At 42.2% G+C, this 19887-nt stretch overlaps 1 protein-coding gene and 1 long non-coding RNA gene across 29 annotated transcripts in view; both read left to right on the plus strand.

Annotated features, from left to right (window-relative positions):
• The window catches only part of Rbfox1 (RNA binding fox-1 homolog 1), a 1601479-nt gene that overhangs the window by 1317682 nt on the left and 263910 nt on the right, over positions 1 to 19887 (plus strand). The window lies entirely within an intron of this gene.
• LOC114695559 lies at positions 754 to 18850 on the plus strand. Its single transcript, XR_003734882.1, has 2 exons — positions 754 to 10854; positions 13541 to 18850. It is a non-coding gene; the product is annotated as an uncharacterized LOC114695559 (long non-coding RNA).

Genomic DNA, 19887 nt, shown 5'->3' on the forward strand with positions numbered 1-19887 from the left:
TGCCATTTTCTGTGATCAGAAATATTTTATAATGCCCTTACACATTGCTCTTGCACTGTCAAACTTATAACTCTGCACAAACTATCCATGGAAATCTTTTCTGACACCTGAAGCACAGGCTAGCTCCTCTTCTAGCCTTCCTAGTTTGCACATTTTTTCCTCTCAAAGCATTTCACAGAACTATAATGAAATGCATATTTTTATTTGAACAATGCCTGCTAGGTTTGGGAGTTCCAGCTATTTGTGGAAATGCATCTGTCATCATCATCAAGAAAACTTCAGATCATAATAAGCACTACACAAATGGTGGATAAAGATAAGATACCCTTTATGAACCAGGCAGAAACAGTGACTTGGTGAGGTACTGAGAGTCAAGGACAGAGGTGACATGAATAGGTGGTTACTTATTTGTTTACCCTCTGAGGATTTGTGATGACACCTGCCTCACACTGAAAACCTGCAATTGTGGTTGGAGTTTTCCTGTATCCACCTGGCTCATGCAGCCACTCAGACCCAAATAAACACACAGAGACTTATATTACTCATAAACTGTATGGCCATGGCAGGCTTCTTGCTATCTAGTGCTTATATCTTATATTAACCCATTTCTATTCATCTATAAGTTGCCACATGGCTTGTAGCTTACCGGTACTTTATATCTTGTTTCTCATGGCAGCGGCAACTGGCAGCGTCTCCTGACTCAGCCTTCCTATTCCCAAAATTCTCTTCTCTGCTTGTCCCACCTATACTATACTTCCTGCCTGGCTACTGGCCAATCAGTCTTTTATTTATTAACCAAATCAGAGCAACTTATTCACAGCATACAGAGCCGTATCCACAGCATTGCCGTAGCCACTTCCCTTTGATGCTCCACAGCTAATTCTAAGTAGTATTTGGATGTTACTCAACTAACCAGCAAAATTTTGAAGGATCTTGCTGATGTGAAGCTAATTTAGACATCAGAAGTTAGCTTTGATTCCACGTTAGTCATGGTTGGGCACAAGGGTTGAACACTCTCCTTTCTGTTGTCTAGCTGTGTCTCTTTGTTGTTGTTTTCTGGGACAAATCTTCCCACAAATACTCACGAGTATGAGTTTTAAAAGAATATGTATGATGGTGGGGATGGAGAAGAATTGAAAATTATGTAAGATCTAAATCCATTCTTGACTCTTAGTGACTTTATAATGGTCCAGGAAGATAGTCTTTGGCAAGTGATATGTCTCTTCTTCTTCATCCCTGAATGTCAATTAGCCAGTTCTCATTGGTAAATTCATTACATCTAAATCTTAATTATACTGAAGTACATATTCATATGGATGTCCTTTTCATATAGGATTATATATGGTTTTTCTTTGTTATCTTTTAGGTCATGTTTTAAGGCTTGAAAGGGGGTGTCATTTTTATACAAGTAGTTCATTGGAGGGATGTGTGTGGTTACAGAGAAAGAAGAGTAGAGCAGGAATGTTATGAAAAAGAAAACACGTGCAAATAAAACCTTGGGATGATTCTTTGGGGATCACTATGCCAAATATGGCTTCCCTCTGTCTTTGGCCACACAGTGCACCAAGGCAGAGGTAGTAACTTCATAGCCTTCTACCCTACCATAACTCCAGGCATCTCTAGCTAAGGCTAATCCTGTCTGTCTAATTCAGCTCCTCAGAGAATTCAGGTTGTGAAAGTTTAGTAGGCAACATTTATCCCAACTATCAGATGAGATACCAACTTTAAGGGTCTCTAGACTAATTAATATCTGAACTTGGAGAGATTTCTTTATATACAGTCCTCTCTATTTGTATTTTCTGGTGAGTTTTTGTCTTGTACCATCTTTTCCATCTCTGATCTTCTACTTTGTCCCCTTAGAATAGATCCTGAGGTCCATAGGGAGACAAGCTCTGTTCAGACTGCAGCATCTAGGGTTTATTTCCTGCTAAGTAGTGCTTTGGAGTCAGGTTAGCATGCCTTCAGATGCACAGAGATGAGGTCATCAGTAATTTCTAGTCCTTTGCAATTCCATTTATCCATCTCTGACACAGAACACATCATGGTCTATCTGTCTCCTCAAATTGGGTCCAGCCCAGTACGTCTAGGTCCTTGAACACGCCCCTATTATCAGTTTGCATATTAGGTATTTTGGGTGACCATTTCCAGGCTTCCATATGTGAAGGGTATAATGGGAACTGTAAAAATGGGAGCTGTAAAAAAATTGACTTTCCCCTTGTAATTCTCAAGAGGACTAGTCACAAGGCTCTTCTGCCTCTGTAAATAAACTGAGTCTAGCCACAGCCTCATTCTGTTCCTCTGCTTCCTTGTCTTTCAACAGTCATCTCTTTCTCCCATCCTTTCTCTCTAACTCCCGCAGCCTTCATGTCTGCACACACATAAATAAGTCTGTATGCACGCATGTGAGGACATATAGCCATTGCAGTACTATGTGGGTGTGTGTACGTGCTGAGGAAGTGTAATAGACTATGGTTGTGTGTTTTTAGGTATACAATAAGTTTTCTGCAGACTGGGGCGGGGTGAGGCATTTGTTGATTCAAACCATTTTTTCCCCTGAGTTAGTACCCAATCTGTAGCTACAAACCGCTGACTACAGCATATTTCTGAATGTAGATTTCCCCCCCTGACAGCCAAGACCTAAGTCTCGCCTGATCTATGCAGTCACATTGTTCAAATCACAAAGTCTGGGTGACAGAACTGCTCTATTTTCTGAGAGCCCCCAACACACCTGTCACCAGATGGAAGCAAGACTCCAGAAGTCACCACTGTACCTAGAAACTCAGCAGATGATGGAAATTATTTCTTACTACTAATTCCCCTTTTAGTGGAGATAAGCCGCTTTGTTCAGCTGTAAATGAAACATTAGGGTATTAACTGTGAAGCCAGAAGTATTGGGGAAACGACGATTTTATCTTCGGTAGGAACATTTTGGGCAATAAATTGTTTTGTTGGACAGAATACTAAATCTCTTGAGTTACAAAGAAGCAGAGCTCATTAAGGGAAATGCTTAAAGCAGGGAGGGGGGAAAGAGGCAAGACAAAAGCTTATTGCCTTTGCTGTGGGCATCATAGGGGTGTACAGGTCCTTCTGTGTATGTAGCATGAAAGAATTATATGGTAGGGTGATTAAACAGGTATGTCTGTAGATCTGCAAATACTCTGTGAATATGTCCAAGGGATGAATATATTTCTGAAATATCAATAGTAGTCTATAATAAGTTATGAATTTTGGAGTACATATTTATCTTCAAAGATGAGGTTTTTGTTTCCTGTGGGTGAAATTTTCCCATCTCTTTGCCACATCCTTCAGATTAATCAGCTGGCATGGTTACATAAATGTTTGTAATAGAGAAGAGTGGGTGCTGGGGTTATCCAAAATATTGTCGCAGAATACACACCTGAATTAAGATAATTATGTGCTAAAGCGTCTGTCAGCAGGGCTTAGCAGGGAGGGAGGGGCTTTCCCATGATGGAGAGAAGGCTTTTGTTAGGAATGGTGGGTTTATATCCCATGCATGTTCTCATTCTCGGCTTGCCAATGTCTGTCGATGTGGAACAGAGGGAGCGATGGCTCACTGATGATGAAGGCAGAAGCCAGTCAGGGAGTGATGATGTCTTCTCTGAGAAGACTTTCCCTTGGAGGTGGCTTCTCTGTGTGCCTTCAAACCTGAAGCTGTATCAGTGTGACCCTGTAAGTCTGTGTTTGTTGCTTCTGGCCCCTGGGAGGAGGACATCCCCTAAACTGTCCTACCAAGAAACTTAGAGCATTGTAAGAAGACACACATAGGAGGCTGTAAGAGCTATGTCAGAATGGTGTGTTGTATTTTTCTCCTTGAGTCATTCGGTGCATCATTGTGTGGGATCACACCCTGAAGGATCTTCTCACTATTTTCAATTTCCCACCTAGGTGGATATTAGGTAGATGCCCACCCGGGACATGGTCACCTGAAGCTGCCAGTACTGTGCAGAGTTCAGAAGTTCTGAGCTCTTGCTATACCCTCTCCATGTATGCAAGCCTCATTGAGCCTTTGCTTGGTTCTTTCTGCAGGAAAGAGAACACAGCTCCCAGCCTACCAGGGAGGTTGATGTAGATAAATGCATGGTAGGATGACCCAACACACAGCCTCCTGTGAGCCTGGGCAAGCATGAGCTTCCTTAGGCCTGACTTGACCTCGAAAAACTAGGAATATGACCTGTCAAGGTTATTTTTAGGGCCAGAGTATATATAACTCAGTGGTAGAGTACTTGTCTAATATGCGTCTTCCGTTGTAAAACAAAAATCCCTTTGATTTAAATAAGTTAAAAATAATAATGACTTTATATTTAAAAAATCATTGAAATATGAGGTCTTAACTGCAAATATTATCCTTGTTGATATTCTATCCAAAGCAGTACCAGGATGGGATTCTTGGAGACTTCCATAGGATAGAATTGAGTGGACTGTTTCTGAATCTGTTGTGTATTTATGCTGTGATTCAAATGACAAGATATTTAGCTTGTCATTCATTGTACACATGAGTTTGAAGGACCACTTATCTATGGAGTAGGACATCAGGCTGTCAACACTAGTTTATGGGAGCATCAGACATCCCGTGGCATTCCTGCCTTTTATCTGTCACTTAGACGGCTAGTTGAGTGTTGAGATGAGTTGAAATCTTTCTGTGAAAGTGACTGGAACTCACTTGTTACACAGACATGGCAGAGCCTATAGTCTCTAAAGTTGGTACCAAGGAGTAAGAAGGGTGAATGAGCAGAAGGACAGAATTAAACCCAATACTTTCTAATATAGAGAAACACCATTGTGGTAGTAGTTTCCAAATGGAGTCTTATTTACATGAGTATACTCTTTTGGTATCCTGGAATAATTCTAACATATATTTGTAACCCTAATTTTTAACCCTTGCAGTAAAGTAATAGATCCATATAGTAAGGACATTGGCATCATGTATTCTGGATTTAAATCTTGTCTCTTGCAAACTACTCAATCTTTAATATACCTGATAGTCTATTTGAGCCTCATTGATCTCATCTATGAAATAACCACATAATACTACCCATGTTTTCAAGCCTCACTAGGTTCTATAATTTCTGAGCTCAGTAAACCAAGCTTCCTTTTATAAAGTACTGTAGCCTAGAAGCTCCTCAGAGTGACTATTTGGAGATTTAGCTTACCTAGAGACTTCTGTTCCTGGGGCTGTTTGTGAGCTCTTGATGAGTCAGATTCCAATAGGGCTCTATATGGAGACAATGTGCACCTCAGGTAGAACTGTTCAAAATGTACCAGAGACTCAAGGGCTAATGCCTCTGATCTTTATCAGAAAATGTAGAGATGATGATAATGAAGGGTTTAATTGATATGTATATTGTTCATTGTTGAATGCTCTATATATGGGTTTATCATCATCATCATCATGGTCAACATCATCATGGTCATCAACATTATCATTTATTGTTACTGCCATGTTAAGCTGGGAATAAGAATCAATTGTTGAGTCTCTGGAGAATCTGTAGAGAAGATCCTCAGGCTAACAACTATCCTGAGAGACTTTACCTTTGACCCCTACCTTCATATGCTTTCAGAGACCTCTGGAAGGGGACAACTTCATTCTTTTAGGAGCCTTCCACAGAGTGAAAATTAGGTTAGAAATATGCTCATGTGGTGAGCTATGGCCAGGACAGTCCTACAGTCAGTGACATGTGCAAGTATGAAGCCAAGTCTCACATCTGTCCCCAAGAAGCTCCTGCTACATTAGATACCCCTGGGTAGATAACCCCTGGAGACTGTTCAAATGCAGTCCTCAAGCTAAAGTTAAAACTAAAGACACTGTTACTTCTTAGAGCTTCTGTCAAAACTACACTATCACACATATGATGGCCTTAGATGAAAAAATGGATTCTGTCACAGAATCTAAGACCCAAAGGCTAAATTCAAAATGTCCTCATGGTGAAATCCTTATAGATACTCAGAATATCTTCTATGCTTTTCTTTCAACTTCTAGTGGCTTCTAGAAATCTAGACACACAACCATGTGTCCTTTCAGGATCTGCCTCCACCTCTCTCTCTCTCTCGTGTGTGTGTGTGTGTGTGTGTGTGTGTGTGTGTGTGTGTGTGTGTGTATGTGCATGCATGTGTGTGTCACAGATACTATGAATATACGTGCTTGTCCACATGAGGTTTGGAGGACAAAGTCAAGTGTCATTCTCAGGTATCCCTACCCCCTCTCTTTTCATAGAGTTTTGTTGATATTTTGGGGGGGAGTCATGTCATGCACCCAGATCACACTCATTTCCCTGTCCTTCCATATCCACCCCTCCCTTGTAACCAACACCTCCCAAAAGATAAAATTTAAAAAGTCCAATCTGTGTTATCCATACACTCATTGAAACATGGTCAAACAGTGGCCTGCCCTTTCAGGAGAACTGAGTCGTTCCGCTCCAGCACCCCATTAAAAGCCCTCCAGGTAGAGAGCCAACCCTCTCTCCCTAAAGGTTGGCTCCCTCACCCATTTTTTATGTGGGCTCTCTCCCAGGCCTGGAATTCAGCAAGTAGGCTAGGCTCCCTAGTGTGTGCTCCAGGGTTACTCTTATTTCTGCCTTCCCAAGATGGGATTGCAAGGGGATCAGGCTGAAGTCTTCATATTTGTAAGCTTAACTCTTTATCAACCAGGCCATCTCTCGACCTTTCCCTTGACACTTTGCTCTATCTTTTCCTTTTGCTTTTGTCAGGATCTGTCAGTGGACTTAAGTCTCAGTCAAATGCAGGACGATGTCATAGCAAGATTGTTGCTTGATTATTTCTGTGAAGGTCCCCTTCCCAAATAAGGTCACATGGGAACTTGTGCTTAAGACATTGAGAGACACTGTTAGGTACACTTCTATTTCATTGCCCAGCATCTTTAGCTAGAGAACCAGTGAGTCTAACATGGATCAGTCCCCAAAAATTACATAATGACATTAGAAGTAGTCATGTTTTCTGTGTACTTATATGCCACAAGAATGATACTAAATCACTATGACATTCTTTCCTGAAAATGTACCTAAACACTCCTGCTTTTTTTCTGAATTGATGAGAAACTGAGCATCTAGAGAAGGTCACTTTCTTAGTACTGAACCAAGAAACAGGCATCACTACTATCTTATAAATTTATATTTCAAATACTGGGGTTTATTCTCTGAATCTTTACAAAAGTTATATTTTTATGTGTGTATGTATGTGCAATGGTGGATCTTGGTCCTGCCCTTGTACCCTGGTCCCCAGACTTAGCATCAAGTGCTTTTACTCACTGACCCATGAAGGCGACTCCATGATATGCATCTTGATGTCTGAAGTTCTTACATTTTTTCATGCATAGAATTTTGCTGCGCTTGTTAATACCCCACCTTTCCCTATACTCCATCTTTAGAGACTTCTGGTTCTGGGGATGCAGGAGGAGGGCCAGGATCTGCATTTAAAATAACTGCATTATGTAATACTACCCCCTCTTTCCTCCCACTTAACCCATCCTTCAGGTAACTGCCTAGTCGCTCACAGATAGGTTCTCATGATGTCTGAAGAGAAAAATCCTAAAAAGTGAAAAAAATATATACACACACAGAAGAGCTCAAGTTGTTTGTTAACACTTTCAATTTTTCATGTTTTAGGTTAATTGCTCTTATTCCCTTTCTGAGAAGCCCCTCCACTTTTGGTCTTTGCTGCGATCCTCCCTGCCCCCTGCAGTGGGAAAGGAGGGGAGGGTTGGTTTTGCTCCCAGACCTTGTTGCAGCAGAGTCTTCTCACTCGTTAACACTTTCAGCTTTTCCACATGGATGGCACCCACAGAGCCAGGGCTGGAAAATCCTTCAGCGGAGCACAGCAGACTCGCCTCAGCCCCATAATAATCCAGTCAATTAAAAATTGATTTTCATTCTGAACAACATGGTGGTGATGTCACAGGTCGTCAGTGTCCACACTGTCACTGGTCACCCCCCATGAAGGGATGCTAAAGGGTCTTCCCATCATATGGGGAGCATGTGTTGAGTGATCTCAGTTGCTGAAGCAGCAAGACCAAAGTGTTTCTCCCCACAGTGGCATTTTGTCCCCTTCCATGCTGTTCAGTGAGCAGTGGTGTTGTACATACAACCCTGGAAACATGAACAGACAAGAAGTATGCAATTGCATGTCATTTGTGATACAACTGTGCATGAAATGGGCTGGATTTTCCAAATTAACTGACTGCTACCTTTTACTGCTTATCGTAATATAATTGACCATCAGGAGTCACTCACTTAAGATGTCCAATGTGATTTTGGTACAGGTCTTCAATTGTGGTAGGGTCAGTATCACCTTGCACACTTATTTTCCTGATCTACGTGTTAGGGGAGAATACCTAAGATCTACTTTCCTGAAAGATTTTAAGTTTAGAATACCTGCAGTGTTCCTGGTAGATTTGGGAGGTCTTATCTGAAATAAGTATCAGAACGTTCTAAAGATAGTGTATGAATAGGGGAAATAAGCAATGGTATCAGAAAAATCAAAGAGAGTTAAGCTGTCTGACAGTGGATTTTAAAATGTATTTGTATTGATTTTTTGAGAATTTCATACGTGCAAATGGTGTACTTTAACCACATCTGCCTTCTGTTCCCCCTCCAACTATCAGACCCTTCTTGCTCTATCCCCCTCCTAATCTCATGTCCTCCTTTTTTGTATATATGTATGCATATAGCCACTGTGACAGTACTTTTAAATTAATGTATTTATGTTTCATCACAAAATAATTGGCATGAATCCAATTGCTTTCTGTGAAATGAATCACTCCGTGCAGAAGTGTACTAAGAGTTCGGGTTTCCAGTTTTGTAACAGGCTCCAGCTCATTCTTCTGCAGCAGAAAAGCTTTGTAAGTCATCAGGCATGCTCCAGACTTCTCTCTGCTAAATATTCAAGCTTGGCTTAAAATCTGGCAGGCCTTTTGGCAAGACTATAGACAGGTGGATAGGTTGATAAATAGATAATAAGACATATGTGTTTATAGGCAGATGGGATTGCTGGGTTAAAAAAGAAGAAAATATTGAAGATAGTTTGGAAGTCAGACTTTGAGTGGAGGACTATCGAAGCTTTCCACTCTCCCTATGAGGGCAGCAATTGGGAATTATGCTATTTTACTCTTTTGAACCTCATTGTTACCATTTATATAGTACAGAAAAAAATTACTCTTAATGCTCCAGAGCTGAGGATACAGTGAGATATCGACAGAGTTATATGAGAATGTTATGGCCCAGCAGGCATATTGGTGCATGGAGGGACCTGATCTTGATCCTCAGGGCTCTTCTGAAGAAGCCAGGTATGGTAGCATGTGCTTACAGTTTCAGTGTTGGAGAGGTCAAGGCTGGTGGGATGCCTGTGGCCAGCTGGCCAGCCACTCTAGCCTACACAGTGAGTTCCAGGTCACTGAGACACCTGTCTCAAAAAAAAAAAAAAAAAAATTAAAGGTGATGGCTCCTGAAAAATGATGGCTGAGGTTCCCTTCTGCCTTCCTTGTGTGTATGTGTGTGTGTGTGTGTGTGTGTGTGTGTGTACTTGCCACTTGCACACATATGAACATCCATACATCCACATACAAAATAAATTCCACAAGGAAACTTAATTATCCTGCAAAGGTGACTAAAGAAATTTCCTTTTTAAAGTCAGGGCCTATATCTACAAGGCTAGGTCCCCAACAGAAGGGTAACTGGGTGATTAATATATCAAGCACAGTGGGTTTTCTTCCATTTAATGAAGTTCTTTTTGTTTTGTCTTAATTGTGCATCTGTATCTTAAAGACACCAAGTAGCAAATCCCACAGGGTCAGATACTTCCCCCAAAATAAAAGTTGAACCAAAGCATAGAATGGGGACTTTGCCCAAATTGAAAATTCTATCTGCTTGCTCTCAGAACTCTAACTGATATGAACAATGCCTTCAAAGTTTGTTTAAAAATTTACCAAGCTTTCTCTCTGGACTTACCCACAAAGGTAAGTAAAGAAGTAACTGATTTGTTCTTGGATGTGGTTAAGTGTCCTGAAAATGGTGGTTAATAATTTCCCTTTGAAGTGAGAAATACTGTGTTCCTAAGCTCCATTATCCATCTTTAATAATTTGCAATGAAGTCATTGTCTTTTGATATAAATGAATATCATCTATAAAAAATAATCTTAAATAAAAGTTTTAAATTCAGCTGCACTTGGGAACAGCTCCCTAGGATCAGAGGCACAGAGAGTCCTTGCTACTCTCAGAGGATAATAGTTAGGAACAGCATACTTCAAAGTTTTTAAACATTTATCCTTGAAAGACAATCCTTGGCTTCCCAAGCCTACTACATAGTTAGATACGAAAGCATGAGACTCTCCTCTGCTAATCGCCAGTGTTCAGAATGAGCCTAATTGGATAACCACTGGCACACAGTATGGCAAATAAATTGTGGCCTATGACTCTGGAGGACTTTGAATGTCAGCATTAACCACAGGGACAGCTCAAGTATAGGAAAAGTGTTTGATTTGATGCTAGAGGAAGGACAACAGGAAAGCAGAGGGATCTGGAGACAGTTTCTGAAACCCTGCAGAACATTTGCAAGAGTGGTCTTGAAATAAACATTGAGCCTGGAACTATGCATTGATGATATAATTCTGTCACAAATTGGGCCTGATTTCTCTTTAATTAACTGAGTGCTTTCCCCCTGGCTTCATTGCAGAATAATTGAGAAATGGGTATTACATGTATTTAAGAAGTACAACTTACTTTGGGTGTTGGTATTCATAGTGAAACAATTCAAATCTCTTTACATACTTGATATCTTTAGTTTGATTATGCTGTCTCAAGTCTGTTCATGTGTGTGTGTGTGTGTGTGATGTGCATACATGTGCATATGTGTGCATGCATGTGCATATGGAGATCCAAGAACATCCTCAAGTGTCAATCCTCAAGTAACATCAAACTCTTTTGAGACAGTATATTTCGATGCCTGGAACTTGCCAAGTAGACTAGGCTGGCTGGCCAGGGAGCCCCAGGGGTCTGCCTATCTCCATCTCTTTAGCACTGGGACTTCATCCAATGCAGCCTCTCTGGAAAATATGTAGCAAGTATGTGGGTTTTAAGAGAACATTTTACCAAAAGTCCAAGTGCAGTTCTGAAAGCCTCTGATTGTTTCCTGCCTTGTCATTATCGGGTAAAAGATTAGATGACTGAGGATTTTCTTCCTTACCCATCCCTAATGGGCACCAGCTCACCAAGAATGTGATAGGTTATGTGAAGGCTGAGAGCCAGGATGGTGTTTTTAAGGCATTTTATTTCCTGTGACTAGACGTTTGAGTTTTGATTCCCCATTCCCTCGGCATAGAGAGATGTTCCTATCTGCAGATGTAAGGATGACTGCTTAGCCAAACCACAAAGGGTATTATTTTGCATATAGTAATAGCTTCAAGGTGTGTTTTTAAAGGTGGGGAATGCATGCTAAGTTTCTGGCTAACTCTTGAGAGCTTTCTGGGCACAGCCTAGAGAAAGATCTCTAGCAAGGCTGCAGTAGGAATACCGTTCCTCATGCTAAGAAAATGCATGATACTGCCACAGCTTTGGCTTGCTGTTTGGTAAAGTAAAATTGGAAAAGGAAGAAATAAGCCCAGCCCAGTGTTGATGCCAGCCCAGCAGCAAGGCCTCTGATGCCCAACTCCCCCTCTGCAAACCTGTGCTGTTGGAAATCCTCAGCTGAGACAGGAATAGCAGACACAGATGCTGAAGCCAAGGCTCTGCAGTTTTTTCTCCATTCCACCAGGTGCTGCCAGAGAACATTGAGCAGACCCAGGCTCCAGGCGAGGCCTGTTTGCAGCTGCTCTGGAACTCATGGGCTGCTTGGAAGGCAGCAGTGAAATGAGTAGTGCTGATGAGAACAGGCCTCACTCGTGTGCAGTTAAATATGCTTCCAAGTGCCTACCCCATCCCCCAGTTCACAGCAACATTTTGATGTGCACTTGGGTCTTCCCATATGTTCTCACATCCAATCTGTGCATCTAGATCTGCAACCCAAATCCTGCTGCACCTATGGTCAGTCTTTGGCTTTTCCTGGAAGTACTGGGCAGCCCAGAAGGGAATACCCTTGTAGCTAGGGATTTTCCCTGTTTTATAAAGACTGCTTATTTGTTCTGTCCTTTTCCAGACTCTGGGTCTGTATCAACGAAATGGCAGCCCTCGATCTGTGACCCTCAGCCAGATGTATTTCCGTGTCCCCAAGACTTATTAGTCTATCTCCAGAGGTAAAATGGGTGGTCACTACTATGGATTTGAGAAAGCTGTCCTTGACACTTCCTACCCAGAGCCAAAAATGATGCAGCCCAAACACTACGTAGTGTCAAGAGGCAGATCCCAACCCCCAAGAATGATCTATTCCAAGATGTTAACAATGTTGAAAGATGAGAAACCTCATCCTAGAGACATAAATTTTTTTGTTTTTGTTTTTGTTTTTCGATACAGGGTTTCTCTGTGTAGCTTTGTGCCTTTCCTGGAACTTGCTTTGGAGACCAGGCTGGCCTTAAACTCACAGAGATCCACCTGCCTCTGCCTCCCGAGTGCTGGGATTAAAGGCATGTACCTCTACCGCCCGGCTAGAGACAGAAATTTTACTGACAAATGATTGCATTCTTCAAAACAAATCATGTAAATTGTGGTCATTCTAGAGAGCTCCTCTAGGTCACAACACATCTTGAGATGTCCAAAAGGGTGACAAGACACCACACATTGCAGCTCCATAGTTGACAAATGCACTACTAATATGGTTTCTAGTCCATGCATGTGCTGTGGCATGAGCACTCTGACACAGAAAATCAATCCTCAATGTAAAATAAAATCCAAGATGGACCTGGTGGTGGTGGTGCATGCCTTTAATCCCAGCATAAGGAAGGCAGAGGCAGGGAGATCTCTATGAGTTCAGGGCCAGCCTGGTCTACAGAGAGAGTTCCAGGACAGTCAAGGCTACACAGAGAAACACTACCTTGAAAAACAAAGCAAACAAACAAAATCCAAGGTTAATGGCAGCCTAGGAATGACAGCCAAGGTTGATCTTTGGCAACCCCACCCTTCCACACTTATACCTCGCTTCATGTTCCTATTGCAAAATGCCTGTCTTAAAAACAGCCAATTCACTCTCTTGGTGTTAGTCACCAAACTCATGAAATGAGTCGCACTAGGGTAAAATCAAGTTGTCCACAATGCTGGATCCTTCCGGAAGCTTGAACAGCCTGTCTCTTGCCTTCTCAAACTCCTATAAGTCCCTGAGCTAGTGGATCCATCCCCATTTTCAAAGCCTCTGATGTCATATTTTCAACTCCCTCTCTGACTCTGTCTCTGCAACCTTTTAATGACCCTTATGTTTCTATTGTCCCCAGCCCACATGCAGAGTCCAATGTAGCCCCTCCTCCTTAAGAGCCTGAACTGAGTCAAGTCTCACAGAGTCATTTTCTGCCACACCTACTTTATAAAGACTACTAATAGATCTACTGCTTAGGAGAGAATGGGCTTTATTGTCGTTGGGCCTGGGTGAGGTGTGTGTGTGTGTGTGTGTGTGTGTGTGTGTGTGTGTGTGTGTATCTGATGCAGAAAACACCATCTGGAAAGGAAGAATGCTGTTGTTCACTATGGCAGGCAGGTGCGGTTATTGTAAATCATATCCCTTTGGTACCCAGAATTGTGTTTGGGAAGGACTCATACCATGTTTCACTCATTTGCTTTTCGATGTAATGCAAATACAGAGTCCAACCAAAACCAGAGGAGAGTGTGTGCATATGAGCAACTAGAGTATGATAGCACAACCATCCATTCTCTTCACTGCTAAGCCTCAGGGCAGCACAGTGCTTATTCACGGGTTCAGTGACAACCTGGCAACTTCACTGATTTGAAGCACCTGGCACACCCTGACAGATCCTGTCTCCTCAATGAAGTCTAGTGCGCTGACGGTCTTTCTCCTTGAGCAGAGCTGGACAGACTTAGCCCTCAAGCCACATCTGGCAAACAGACTTTGTTCCTGAACAGACTCTTATGGGAACACAGTTGTGTATGTTTCCGTATAGATAATTTTGTGCTATAGTGGCAGGATTAAGTAGTGGCAAAATAGCTGATACCTGTGGTGCCTGGGGTACCTACTCTTTACCTCTTTACAGAAAATAGAGTTGGGGAGGCCTTGTTCCAGACAGCTGTGTGCTAGTGATCTCTCAAGCTAATATAAAATTTGAACTTGTGGACTGCTCCAATATCAGAAACCCCCCCCCCCCCATCCTTTGTTACATTGTCAGTAGTGAGCTATTCCTTTTAAGAACCTTTTCACAAATAATATGTGAATCAACAGATTCAGGCATAAGTTGTTTAGGATTTTCCCCCCAAATATATTTACTGAGATAAATTATGCTCAGCTGTGGTGATTTATAGATGACAGTAAAAGCAGAGATTTTAATATTGTAACTATATTCATTTCAAAATTTAAAAAGTTAAGATTTTCTCCTGGGAACATAGTAAACCATTTAAAACTGTCATTGTGTCTAGATGAACAGGAGTAAACACTGCATCTCTACATAGGAGCTCATGGGTGAGCCTGATCTGCTGTGGAAAAGTCATGGTTCTCACCTCCCTCACCTCCTGCGGTGGCCATGGAGATAGCTGTGCTTCCTAGCTGACCTATTGATCTTTTAAGGTAACCAGGCTGCATCTGGATAGGCAGTCAGAGTTGTAGCCTGCTAGAGTAGTCTGTGTGTCGTTGGCCATTGTACTTGAGTTGGATCACTATGTGGTGTCAACAGCCGCCCTGCGTACTCTGGCAGGGACAACGACATCTCTGGTCTTAGCCACTCTGTGGCTACATGAGTTACTTCTCACTGCTGTGACAGAACATTTGGCAAAAGGAACCCAAGGAAGGGAAGGTTTATTTTGGCACACAGTTTGAGGGGTTATAGTCCATGGTGTTGGGGAAACCATGGCAACAGGAGTGTGAGGCAGTTGTTCCCATGGCATTTATCTTCAGGAAACAGAGAGGTGAATTCTTGTCTTCAGCTCACTTTCTCCTTTTTATTCAGCCCGGGACTCCAGACTATGAGACAGCACTGGGCACATCTAGGATGATCACCCCTTCCTTGCAGGGTCCTCATTGTGTGTTTGCTTGGGGGAATGCTGCTTCTTTTCCTTTGTTGCCCTGAGCTCACCCCACCTCTGCATCTCCTTAAGCCTTACTTCACTTCACTCTATGTTTAAATGTGCTGCCAGCACCAGATTGCCCCGAACTCCTCAGCCTCGCCTGATAAGGCTGAGCTGCTGTTGTTGTCGCTCTAAGTCGATCAGCAGAGCAGGCCTGTGAGCAGGTTCTGGGGGGCTGCAGGACCTCTCAGTGTCTGGCTGCTGTGATCAGAGGGTCTGAAGAATGAGAGCGCCTCTGATGCGTTCTTATCAGGCTGAGCCTAATGTCAACCCTGTTAGAGAGCCTGCGTCCGATCTGCCTGTAGCTTTGTTCTGAACCGTTCAGTAACAGCTCAGTGGAGCAGAAAGAGCCCTGCGAATTGATATTATAAACCCACATGCCTGTTTTATTCATTGCAGAGCGAACAGAATATAACACAAGTATTTATTTCTAGTGGTTAGAGAATGACATTTCTTTCCCCTTTCCCCATTGTTACGGAATGCAGAAAACAACACAGGGTTCTGTGAACACAATTGCGTTGAAAAGTTATTGCCAACTGTTCCCTGTTTCCATTATCTTCCACTCTCCTAAGCAGTAGATGCGTGTGTTGAATATGTATGTGTGCATAATATATATTACATTCGTTTGGATGGTCTTAATAAAGAGTCACGGGCCATGGGATGTAATCCAATTGCTGCCAGGTGGGGCTTCAATCTCTGGCTGTTCCCTTGACCCTTCTACCCCTCCCCATTTTCATTGAAAGTTAGGTTTTCTAGAAAAATTCATGAGCCTTCGTCATGTTTCATTCATCCTTTGCTCCTGGGCATTCCTCACTGAAGGTCAGGAGCTATGAAATTTCTCTTTTAGTGCCTTTGCTTTGATATGGCACAGGCTGGGCAATAGAGAAAATGAAGTGTGGAGAAAATGAAGTTACGGCAATGTCTTAAATGGGATGAGGGGCTGCTCAAGATGGCTTATAAATGAGGGGAGTGCTGCCTGTTGTCTGAGCTGGTATATCTCTCACAAAGAGATCAAGGGAAGGGCTGGACACATGAGTAGCTTCAAGTCATACTTACAGCTACATTGCTGGTGCTAACTTCCATGATGATGGTGGTGGGGTGGGGGTGGGGTGGTAATAGTAGATTATGCCATATGAAAGTGTTGGCATTTGACAATTGTTAACATATATTTTGATCACCTTCACATGACTTCTGTCAATAACTGTTCGAGTGATAACTGTGGCCCTGCTCTAAACATTCAACAAACATTTCTTAGTTCATTGAACCAAATGTATCTTCATCTGTTATTAACTCCATAATTATAATGTAGACCCTGAGTTGTACAAGTGACTTATGGAATACCCAAGCTTCCTAAGAAGCAAAACTTAGACTAAAGTCAGAGAGGAAGACTACAGTCTATGCCCTCCACAAGAGAGTTAGTACCCTTTTCTCAACTTCTCACACGCTGCTAAGTCCCAAGGTCATAGACACATTCCTTTGGCCATGTATACAGAACATGCCCACACTTATACATTCTAAAATTAGCTTACAAAGAGAAACATTGGGATGGCAAGGAGGCTCAGTGGGTAGGCCTGACTACATGAGTTAAATCCTCAGGTGCCAGGTAGTAGCAGAAGAAAAGAACAAATTCCCACAAGTTGTCCTCTGACCTCTACATATGTATCACAACACACATGTCCCCCAAATAAATAAATGCAATAACCTTCTATAAAGGAGAAAATTATAAGCATGCATAAGCAAGTCACTAGATTCTAGATGTCCTTCTAATTAATAGTTTTCATTCATGGTCTGTTAGAGGCTCCTCACAGCTTTGCAGAGTTTCATAGTAAACAACAACATGCTTGTGGGGCTTGCCTTAACCCCACTTTCCTCAAACTGATTTTCTATTAGACAAATGGTTATAGAAAAAAGCACATGCCCTGGTCTCTCCTGAGCCCTGGTACTTTCCTAACACTAATGTTTCCCAAAATGTACTACTGGACAAACTCTGTTCTGTCCATGCCTGCAGCTGTTCATTATTGCCTTGCTCTGAATCACCTCTTGAAACATTTGTGTCCCCAAGAAATCCCTCCATTGCTGTAGCCTACCCTCTTTCCATCCATCCTTATTATCAATGGGTTCCACACTTTCTCTCCCTGTTAAAACCCAAATGGCTGACCCCATGCTCATAGCTCCTGATTCAGCGGGTCTCGCATGAGGTCTCCAAAATGTGTATTTCTTAAAGGAGTCCAAGTGATGCCAATTTATTTGCTCTGTTCCTGTGTAGGGATAGACAGGTCTATTATTGAGTGGCTAAATTGCCTTTAGGCACATCATCTAGAGTCCATGGCCTCATGGTGAAGAGGCTCAGACTCACCTCTTCAGTTCATGTGCAGAGTAACTGGATCTTCCTTTGCTAGTGTACACAGAGCCTGGATTGTCAGCACAGTAATAGTAATCCCAATTAGCACCTCCAGAAAGGTGTTTCACTGTGGAGCCTGAGGGAGTCCTAGTCCCAGATGCTGCCTCCATGGGTTTTCACTCATCAAGTCTAGGGGTAGGACATGAGTATGCATAATTGGTAAGGAATCTAGATTAATCCAAATCAAATAATAGACAGTCCATCGTTACTTATTTATTTAATAAGTGTTTGTCCTAGGTATTTATGAGCCAGGTAGTGCTTCAGGATATGGTGGACAAAGTCCCCATCCCCATGGAGATAGTGACATGTAGAACATAGCACACATAAGTACATGTATGGTGAATGTTTGGGTCATTACAGGGGATTCATTGAAGAAGCAATAATGAGGCAAGAAGATGGACATTGTTTTTTTCAGGGGTCTTGGAAAGAAGACACTAGAGGAAATAAAGGTAGAACAAAGTAAACAAATCTTCAATTTCAACTTAACACAAATCTATGCTGCTGTTTATAATGTTTTCTCAATGGAAAACCTTGATTTATCAGCCAGTACAGTAGATTGTGTTGAGGGTCTACATTGTCCCAAGCATAATTCTCTATAGCTGTCAAATATTAATTCTAATCCTCATAACCATGTACTATCCTCATAATATAAATAATATCCTGAAGAGATTAAATAGTAGACAGGCAGTGTTGCCTTTTCCTACTGTATCCTACAAACTCTGGTGTGTGAAGACTTGGACTTCCTTTGTGTTTGAAGTCTTCAGGTGGCACTCATCCTCTTGTCATGATCTTCTTGAATACCTAGTTCTTTTGTTACCAGGTTCCGAGTTTGTACTATTGCTGTGCCCATTGATTACAGATTGAGTTATACCTTCAACTCCACTGAGAGTGAGGACTGGGTATCTGGGAGTTTAAGTTTTTAGATGACTCTAATATTCTGTCAGTGTTGGGTACCACCAACTATCCATGGTCCAAGATTAATAGATGTCTGGTTGTTTGACAATTGGAGTCTGGTTGAGAATACATATGCTGGGAGTCACTGTGAACAGTGCACTTGGAGTGCATTATCATTTGAGTGATGAAGCTCTCAGAAACAAGAGGTAGAAAACTTATAGAATGGGCAGACAGAAATGATGCCTTGGGATCAGCACAGGCCATGGTGTCCACACTGAATATGAATCCAGCTCTGCTGTTTGTAATTGTGTGATTTGAGCTAACATCCTGGAGTATTTATGAGAGCTAACACTGTTAAGAATAAAGTCTCTTCTCTTCATAGATACCATGCTCAATCAAAGGAAGTGAGTTCAGTTTTAAGACATAAGAAAGGGCCAGAATTTCTCATTATCCAGCAATGACTGCTACATTCCCATGGTGGGAAAATAGAAGAAATTAGTGCACTAAAAACAAAAAACAAACAAACAAAAAACAAAACAAAACACTAAAATCATCTCTCCAGGTAGTGTGTGGTGGCACATGCTTTTAATCTCAGCTTTGAGGAAGCAGAGACCATTAGATCTCTATGAGTTCAAGGGGCCGGCCTGTTCTACATAGAGAGTTCAAAGCCAGTCAGGGCTCCATAGTAAAATCCGGTCTCAAAACCAAACCAAAGCAACCTCCTACCCACCCCCAAAAGAATCCACTCCTCTGCAATGGAGGATAAAATTACCCTTCTTGCACACTGCTAGAAAAAAACTTCCTACATGGTGAATGCTTGTTCTGAGTCTTGGGCTGTCAGTGATTTCAGACAGAAAGAAAGGAAGTAAAACTCACCTGCTTCCTGTTTTCTTTCCATGGTCTCCTCTCAAAGGAGCAGAATCCCCAGCCCTCCTTCTTCTCTCCTTGCCCTTTCTGCCTATTAAACCCCCAATCTGAAACAATTGCTCACGCTTTGTATTCCGTGGGGCTGTAATATTGCCCAGCTATGAGCTCTGTGCAGCAGTTTGTTAACCGAAATGGGAAGTGACAGATTCAATAAAAGGAAATCTCTGTGCCGAGGAAGCAGATATTTCCCCCCTCACTCTCCCTTTCTTTCTTTCACAGCCGACTCTGTGCCCGGAATCTGCAGACTTAGCTTACAGACATGCTGAGGCTCCCTATTGATCCATGTCCAGTTAATTTGATCAGAATAGAGACTTTTATTCCCCGTTGTCCCTTCCTGTAGTGCTTAACTGATGGGATGGAGTGCCCTGGTGTCACCTCCACCCCCTGCTAATTGTTAGGAAAGAAGAACAGTGGACGGGGACTTGGATCCATTCTGGGTTGTAGCGGGAGGCAATGGGTGACAATGTGGCTTTTACATGGGTTCTG

This window comes from Peromyscus leucopus, chromosome 8b (assembly GCF_004664715.2).
Source record: "Peromyscus leucopus breed LL Stock chromosome 8b, UCI_PerLeu_2.1, whole genome shotgun sequence".
Taxonomy (NCBI): domain Eukaryota; kingdom Metazoa; phylum Chordata; class Mammalia; order Rodentia; family Cricetidae; genus Peromyscus; species Peromyscus leucopus.